General features: G+C 41.4%; 1 pseudogene; it reads right to left on the bottom strand.

The window, feature by feature from the left end:
- Window positions 1–1,510: 1,510 nt before the first annotated feature.
- LOC149183653 (carbonic anhydrase, chloroplastic pseudogene) lies at window positions 1,511–9,092 on the bottom strand (annotated as a pseudogene).
- Window positions 9,093–9,297: the final 205 nt, after the last annotated feature.

Raw genomic sequence — 9,297 nt, 5'->3', positions numbered from 1 at the left:
TGCACTAGGAGGCACCTTAGGAATGAATGTCCATTGAATTCTATTGACTAACCACTCCACAGACAAGTGCCCTTCTTTCCCTGGACTCAAAGTTGTATATCAAGTAGCTAAAGGGGTCACTAAGCAGCTTTGCTACATAAACCAAAGGATATTCCATGGGCCTAGACCATACTAGTAGGGCATGCAAGGGTCATCCCATGCATATTACAACCCCAACTAGACCACATCCATACCTTCTCAGGGACCGCTTGCTCATCCTTCCTATTAGAGCCTAGATTTGCCTCAGCCTAAAAAGACAAGGTTCTAGGTCCACATCAAACCATGCTCAGCCTCGTAGCTAGCCCTACGAGGACAAGAGAGGGCTCTCTCTGGGTCAATCTCAGCAAAAAGTATTTCAATGAGGCTTGAGATGACTTGAAATGGGAAACTGATTTTAGGCTAGTAAATAGATATGAAAGAGGTAATTTATTGAATGACTGAAATTTTTTGGGCTGTATGGGACAAAGGACAGCATGAGCTGGGAAATTAAATCAAAGACAAAGATTTTTTCATGAGGCAAGATAGGCAGGAAGTTTAGTAATCAAGTTTGATATAATATGGAGTTGAAACATTGTCAGGAGGCTGAAAAGGGCATAGGTAATGAATCCTTTTAAGACATAAGAAGCCACACAGAACATGAACGCTTTCCTAAGGCAGAGCAGTAAACTGAATTCCACCTTTCTTACTTAAAAGCATTCAGCTGGAAATGATTATGAATGAAATGTAAAACATAACAAGGTACATATGAAATAGAAAGGAGACACAAATGCTAAACTCATACCACAGGAATCTCATGAATCAGAGCTGCATCATTTAATTAATTCTCTGCCAAAACTGTACAGTGAAAGCATTGGGTTTTCCTCCACACTTCTCCCAGAAACTCTCCCCCTTTACAAATGATTTACCATACCATAAATAGGACCAATTTGTCAGAAGATAGTTCGACAGACAGAAGAGCTGTTACAACAGCTCAAGAACTGAAAACTAAAGATAGAGAACAAAAGTCATATAATCTTCAAAAGGAAGAGTTGTGTTACACTTGAAATCATTTTGATAACCACAAGGAGGCAACACCTGTAGCGTAGATCTCGTAATTCAAGACAAACATAGGTAATCGAATCCTATTTCAATCACTTTATTTTAAGCTCTGGTCTTTGACTTTTCACCTTCCCCATTTGAATTAAAACCAATTTTTTATAATTAGCATCCAGATGTCTAGTTTTACAGGCATATCTCCCAACGTGTCCTGAGAGCATTCCATAGCCGCTGTATGCTCTATATTATTTCCATTATCTCTACTGTGGTAGATATTTTCGCTTTAATTTTGGCTTTCCCCTTAATTGATGTTTTGTTTATTTGTTTATTAAAACACTCCATTGCAGATTCTCAGCCTTGGTACTTGGTGAATTGTTACAATTGCAATGAAATCTCTGAATCTGGTGCTTGGTTTGAGATCAGGCTTATAGATGCTTCATTTTAATTGGCTTTTGAAATGATTCCATAGAGAGTATTGGGTGCCATCGTATGGTAGTGACATAAGCGCGTTGATTCCTCCACAGCAGCTATGGCCTATCACCAGTATATTCTTCACCTTGAGATGCAAAACAACATACTCCATAGCAGAACCCACTTCTGGAAAACCACTCTGCTCGTAGGGAGGAACCGTGTTTGTGACGTTGCGCATGATGAATGCTCCCCCAGATTGAATTTGAGAATATAGGTCGAGCATACTCGCGAGTCCGCGTAGAAAACCACCATGAACTTGGGAGATCGGTCCTTGGGCAATTTGGAGATCAGTTCTTTCTCCTTATCGTAAACCTCAGTTTTGAAGTTTTTTGAATCCATTTTTGACCTTCTGGATTGGATCAACTATAGTCTACTCTTCTGCAAATTCCTGATTGATGATTGCCCCAATTCTCTTGATAGGCGCACAGATTCGATTCGGGACTTGCCTTATTTGTACTGTATTGAAGCTTCGTGATATATCAGATTGTTGACGAATTTCCGAACCATAGAATCCAATACATCCGAACCTTGCTACTATGTGTCATGCGGAAAGAGTCGATAATGCAGACAAAACCGACCTCCCTAGAAGCAAAGGCTTTCTAGTGACAAACAAGACAAATAAACACTACCTTTTCTAAACATGCATTTAGAATACAAGTAATCAGGTGATTATAACATACCTTTAGTCCAATGCTTTGTAGTAGTCCAGCCTCGCTGATCTAGATGAGCTCCTCCTTCTCTTCGAAACCTGCATTCACTAACAAGCCAAAAGATTACATAGCACCTGATAAACTTATAAAATAACACATATTCATCATACAAACTAAGGAGTATATGAAACAAATCACGAATAACAATCTGTTGAGAAAAATGAGTTCATTTGTATTAAGTGGAAACAAAAGAAACCATTACAACCTGAGCCTTGGTGTTGTGCAGGTCCCTCCTAGGGTCCAACAAGAGTTTTCCTTTACTTTGATTAGCTCACCCACTCTCCAATAAGGCTAGGAAAGGATGGGAATCTCTCCTCTCAAGCTTTACAAGGGAGTCCTAATTCCAGCAACATCTACCCTTAGGAATGTTCAGCTTTCAACCTCCCCTCCCTCTGGCCCAGTGCCTGTATTTATAGTGCTCTAGAGGAAGTTATTCAGGTCCACCATCAATGGGATAAGCCCCTCTTTGGATGGGATAGCTCCCGTCTTGATGGGATAAGTTCCTCTTTCATAGGGATACATGAACCATCTGGAGACGCTCCATACACGTCAAACAAGCTTCTAGAATGCTCTAGAAATTACCACAAATAACTTTTTTAGAGTGAAACTTGCGCCTTTTGACCTTTACAGGAGTACGCACCCTCCCCTTTACAGACAGAGCGTACAAGTACGCAGGTATTGTGAACTTGGGGTGCGTACACGCAGGTAAGGCTAAGAGAAACTGCGTACCCAGAGATATATAGATTTTTAAAGACTTTCTCTCTTTCTTGGAGTTTGACATGGAGAGCAGAGGTATAAGACTTGCCAAGGAGGATAGTATGACAGTTGATGGAGCCATACTAACTGCAAATAGTCATGGTGACAAATTTTAGTGTAACAGATTGCCCCCTAAAGTGCGAAGCCTGTAGTAGATAAGGGTTTCATATCATCTAGGAAGGGTGAAGTACTTTATCATTTCAAGGATTATCTTGTGGAGAGCCCAGTCAGAACCTGCAAGTATTCAACACAAAATACATATATAAGATCATATCATCATTGAGGTAGGAATTCCCATACTCAGATTGAAAACTTTAACTAACACACTATCTACTGCTCTGATACAGGAATGATTTTGCAGTACATCATAATCATAGACTTTTTGTAGACACAGTATGGACACAGCCATCTATTTATAGTTGGTCTACTATATAACGAATACAAAACTCCTCGCAGCCTGGATGGTGGAAACTAGATCCGGGGTCTTCATTTCTACTTCCTGAACATGTACGATTCTATCCATGCGAATAAATGAGTTGATGTATAACATGGTAGAAACCACTTGATTACCGGTCAGTGATGTAAACTGTTAACAAGTGTGAGAGAGACAACCAATGATGTCAATGGTTCTCAAAGTACCTAGTACAATCCATGAGATGTGAATGAATGAGTTGATGTCGAACATTTCACAGAATCCTTCGATCGAAAGTCAATGATGTAAACTGTCATCAAAGGCGAGAAACCTACCATTGATGCATGCAGACTTCAAGGTACTGATGATTTTTGGGTCATCTTTCTAGATAATGTGCTGATGTTGATAGAAAGCGACCCGTTGCAGGCAAGCCCACAACACGAAATCATAGATCAAGTTGAAGAAATGTAGCTGTAAGGACTGACTCAGGGATGGTCAAGATGGATGACGGGTATTTTGCAGATGAATGGTTTATATGCAAATACCTCTTGAACACATAACGGCACAATAGATGGCTTGGTGATATTTGACCCAAAGTTAATACCTGGCTGAAAACTTTCAATGTGGTTTGATCAACTGTGAGGTAAAGGATTTCCCAACCCAGGTGAATGCAAAGTGTCATGTTCAAGAGTGGTAATAAGGCTTCTTTTGATACAAAGGATAACAAATAGGCTCATTTTTCTCACTTTTCCCCCACCATTTCTGGCAAGTACCTCTTTATTTTTTACAAGCTTGAGGAGGATAACATATGCTTGATTATAAGCTCATCCTTCGGATGAGTCCAACTTAGTTTTGATTTGAACCCTAAGAAGGAGTGGTCTGTTCCTGTTTGTAATCGAACAGGTCCTTTACTGTGAAATTTTAACGAGTCTAGTATAGGAGAAACTCGGCGTTTTTCAATTTTAGAGAGTCTGAAAAAACTTAAGAAGACTCCAGGTCAAACTTTTTTGTAAAGTTGTGTCTCCCAAGCCCGAAAAAGTATAAAATAATACTTGAGAGAACCGCTTGATCTTGCGACCAAGGAGTACTTTCATGATTAGTGTCTTTGACCTGAAAAGTAAAAATCGATCAAGGACACGTCGTTTTATTTCCAATATCGAATTTGAAATGACAAAAATCCGGCAATCTTTTCCTGTTTTTACGGTCAGAAAAAGGGCTATAAGGGGATGGTCTTTTAATTCCGTTTTAACGAGTGTAAAAGAAACACTCAGCAATCTTTTCATGTTTTAGGAGTCAGAAAAGGGCTTAAAAGATGACTCTGATGTTTTTGTATGTGAAAAATGACAATTTTCCCTGAAAATCCTTTTATCCTGCACAAAAACCAACACATTACTCATACCTGTTTAATATAGATAAAAATACTTTGAAAAATACCTTTTCATGGTGGAAAATAAACAAATTTAACATTCATTTACTCAAAAAACCTATAAAAAGGGCTTTTACCATTTCATTTTTACCATTTCACTGTTGAGGAGAGAAAAAGGGCTTTTGGCAAGAAACTTCCAATGGTCGTTGCAGAGAATCCGACCGTCGAAACCGAACGCCGTCTCATCAGGTATTCTACAACATCCTCCCTTGCATTTCCATCCATTTAGAATTCATTTTTAGGTTTTAGATTTATTTTTTGGAGGCCTTGGGGGTTTCAAGGTCCGCTTTTCGGGGTATGCAGGTGCCCCATGGGTGACCTGCGTACCCCAACATTTCTCCATTGGGAAAATGCCGGGCGTACGCAGCTTGCCTTAAGAGAAGGTGCGTGCATACGCCCTGTCTTTAAAGGGCTGGCTGCATACACCGCGGAGTGGATTTTTAAACTCTAAATTCCCCAAAATGAACCAAAAACTTTCATTTTTATGGACTCTAACAGATGTTTTATGGTGTGTAGATTGCCCACTATGCTTGATTGGCGTGAGAGAGAGCACGAAGATGTTGATTTGGCCGCGATTAATCATCAACCTTCCGTCGATGCTTTGAAGGCATGCAGTCTTTACAAATACTGGGCCATACCTGGCATGAGGGCCCAGGTGTGCTTTCTAGAGTGGCTGGTCGAAAGGTGGAACGTTCAGGATCAGTGCTTTTACATCAGAGGGCACCAGCTCGAGATAGAGCCCTCTGATATTTACTTTCTCATTGGTTTGCCCAAGAGGCGCGAACAATTGACTCTGTCCGGGACTAGGCCGGGTGGCCAGTCCATTGCTAGCCTCCAGCTAGAGTGGTGTAAATACCAAAACCAGGATAAGGGGATAGAAATAAAAAAGATATCCCTACCTGAACTTATGGTAATTGCCTTTACAGTTACCAGACTTTGCAGCGCTTCCGCTTTGCACATTACCACCAGGTCCCAAATGCGGATGGTGATTGACTGCTATCGGGGCACCATTTTCAACTAGTGCGATGCTGTGTTGGCCAATTTAAAGGGCCAACTGACTAGGGCAAAAAACGGGCAACTGAAGACTTTTGGTTATGGGCCTTTAGTTGTGAGTTTTTCCCTAGAGAGGGTTCCGATGTTGATCCCGCAACAGCTCACTGTTGAGGCTGGGCTTCCCTGAGAGCCTAAGTTGATGCGATGGGTTGCGGTGATGGCCCGTCATCCTGACGAGGGCACGGAGGTTGTCCGATTTAGACCGGAGTATTTTCAATGGTTAGAGAACCAAGTCTTCTCTATTCAGGATTTTCTGTATGTCGGAGTTGATTTTCGCGGAGTTCCGGACATGATTCTTCCAGTGGGAGAACAGTGGGACGACACAGGTACTTTATTTTCCACAAGTTTTTAAATTATTTACTTCTTTTTTTTTTTTAATATCGTCTCAAAACTGACAGTGACAATTTTCAAAATGCAGATGTAGGTCCACAGTGTCCGGCCAATCTTCGGCCTTTCGAGAGGAGAGTACTAGTTGCACCAGCGCCAGCCCCACAGGATGCGGCCGCAGAGACCCTAGTTGAGTTGGAACAGGACCTAGAGCGTCTTACGACAGACATACCAGAGACGACTATAGACAATATTCCTATCAGACTTCAGCGCTATATGGTCGCAGTCCCAGGACCTTTTAGGAGGTTCTTGTGTAGGGTAGCGTGTGTAGTGGTGTCGTATAGAGAGCACCACCAGTGATTGGCTAGTCACTTTTTGTAAACACATGTGACATTTTGGTTTTTTGTACTTATCATTTTTGCCGATCATAAGGTGTTTTTCAACCTATGGTCGAAGATGATGTATATTTTGACACACTCCTATCTATATATATCATTATTACCGGCTTATTTTGTTAAACATGTGTGATGAAATGCTTTTAAATTTACATGTATGATTATCGCAAATGTCTGTCTAACATTCGAGAAGCAATTGCATCTGCTAATGTATTTAATAACCTTGGAATATGCTGATATTCAATGTAATCAAATTCACGTTCCAAGAGGCGCACTCTCAAAAATAACCTTAATAACACTGGATTTCTAATGGCATACACTCTATTAAACTGTAATACAACGAGTTCAGAATATAACCTCACTATCAAACTCTGAATCCCAAACGAAATAGATTCAGACAATAACTCAATCACTGCACTGTATTCTGCAATGTTGTTTGTTGTTTGACCGAGGCTCACCCCATGCATAGAAACTAACTCGTCAGAGGGCGAATAGATAACCCAAGCTGCGGAAGAGATATTCCGTGTACTACGACAAGCACCATCAGCGAATCCAATGTACGTTTGGAGAGGCGTCGACATCTGCAATATCAAGAGTAAAACCAAGATAAGCCAGAATAACGACGAAAAACACACTCTCTAAGCTAAGCACACTGTCTATACTAACAAACACACCAGCTAGAAAGAAAAATCTAACCTAACTAAATCTCCATACCCATCATTTAAGCATAATACCTCTTTAGGTAAAGTCCATTTCTGGGTTTACCCAAAGAGTCCCCATCAAAATCTACCAGCTCATAGGCCCCTTTTGCTAGCTTTCGCTTGACAATGTAGGGCCCATGCCACATAGGAACGAATTTTCCAACACCTAATTTATCGTTAGCTTGATCATATAATAGCACTAGGTATCCTTCCGAAAAATTTCGAGGGGTCACGTTGCGTACTGAGCTTTCATCCGTTTTGCGTGAGTCTCGATTGCCAATGCAACATCACGTCGAGTCTCATCTAATTGAGCTAAGTATAATAGATGCTTCTCCTCTTCGGAAGTAGATGGAAGTAATTCGACAGCCATTTGAAGTGACGGGATTTCGCATTCAATGGGCAACACTGCTTCCAAACCATAAACTAGTTGGAAAGGAGTGAACCCTGTTGATGTTTTCACTAGGGTTCGGTACGCCCAAAGCGCGGAAAATAACATGTTGTGCCAATTCGACCGATGAATACCAATGATTCGTCGGATCATGATAACTAAAACTTTGTTGATAGACTCAACCAGGCCATTGGCTTGTGCATAATAAGGAGTTGAGCTATCGTGACGCAAACCAAGTTGGCCTGTAAGTTCTGTCATCATAATGTTTCGAAAATGGCACCCATGGTCAGTGATTATCGCTTGTGGGACACAAAACCTAGCAATAATATGATTGAATACAAAAATCACAGTTGTCTTGCCATCTGCCTCGAATGTAGGCATCGCCTCGGCCCACTTAGTAAAATAATCAATCGCAAGGATGATATACGCATGCCCCCCGACCGAGTGAGGGTTACATGTAATAAAATCGATACCCCATTTAGCAAAAGGAATAACGGCAATTATAGGGTGGAGAGGAGCAGGTGGTGCGTGCATCTTGCGATCAAACACTTGACAGTTGTGGCATTTCCGGACCGCAATAATACAGTCTTTAAACAAAGATGGCCAGAAGTAGCCAACGCGCAATATCTTTTGGGCTGTGGCATACCCAGACATATGACCGCCACATGCTCTAGAGTGACAGTCATTCAAAACCCTTTCAGCTTCCTCATGAGTTAAGCAACGATGAAAAACCAAGTCCGCCCCACGGCGATAAAGAGTATCTCCAATGATTTTGTACTGTTGGGATTGGAATCGAATTTTCCGACGTTCCGACTTTAAAAGTTCGGGCCGAAAGGATTGGGTTTGGAGATAGACAATTATATCCCCATACCACCGATCTAAAGTACTGATGAGAAACAAAGATTCGTCCGCAAGGGGTTCCTCTGCCACAGCTTCCGTGTCAGCACGCGGGAAATCACACATCAATTCCGCAAAAACTAAAGATTTCTTGGACTTAGACTTTTCAAATTCCAAGTCGAACTCCTGCAGGATAACGATCCATTTAGAGTACTTGCCCCCTAGCAATTGTTTAGTCAAAATGTAGATCATAGGGTTTCAATCCGAAATGACTGTAGTTTTACGGAGAAGAATGTAGTGACGAAAACGCTGGACAGCTTGAACGGCTGCCAACGCCAATTTCTCCACATGTGAATATTTGAGCTCAGTGGGATTTAACGTTCGACTAAGATAATAGATCACATGTTCCGTTCCAAATTCATCTTCCTAGACTAAGACCATTCCAATGGTGGAATGAGCGGCGGCGAGGTACAAAAAGTAATCCTGGTTGTAGTTGGGAGGATGCAGCAATGGTGCATGGGTCAACGCGTGCTTGAGCGCATCAAAAGATTTCTGAGCTATCTCATCCCAAGAGAATTGAGCATTTTGTTTCAACAACTGGGTAAAACCCTTGGTAATCTCGGCGTAGTTAGGAATGAATTGGCGTAAAAAGTTTGCTTTCCCCTGCAAACTTTGGAGTTGGCGCAGACTCGAAGGAGGAGGCAATTTGATGATAGCTTCTACCTTCGAGGGATCGACGCGAATGCC

Source organism: Pinus tabuliformis, chromosome 3_2 (genome assembly GCF_031772625.1).
Source record: "Pinus tabuliformis cultivar Carrire ecotype Pingquan chromosome 3_2, CPIR1, whole genome shotgun sequence".
NCBI classification, from domain to species: Eukaryota; Viridiplantae; Streptophyta; class Pinopsida; order Pinales; family Pinaceae; genus Pinus; species Pinus tabuliformis.
The sequence above is the reverse complement of the archived record's forward strand: the minus strand, read 5'-3'. Positions and strand labels throughout refer to the sequence as shown.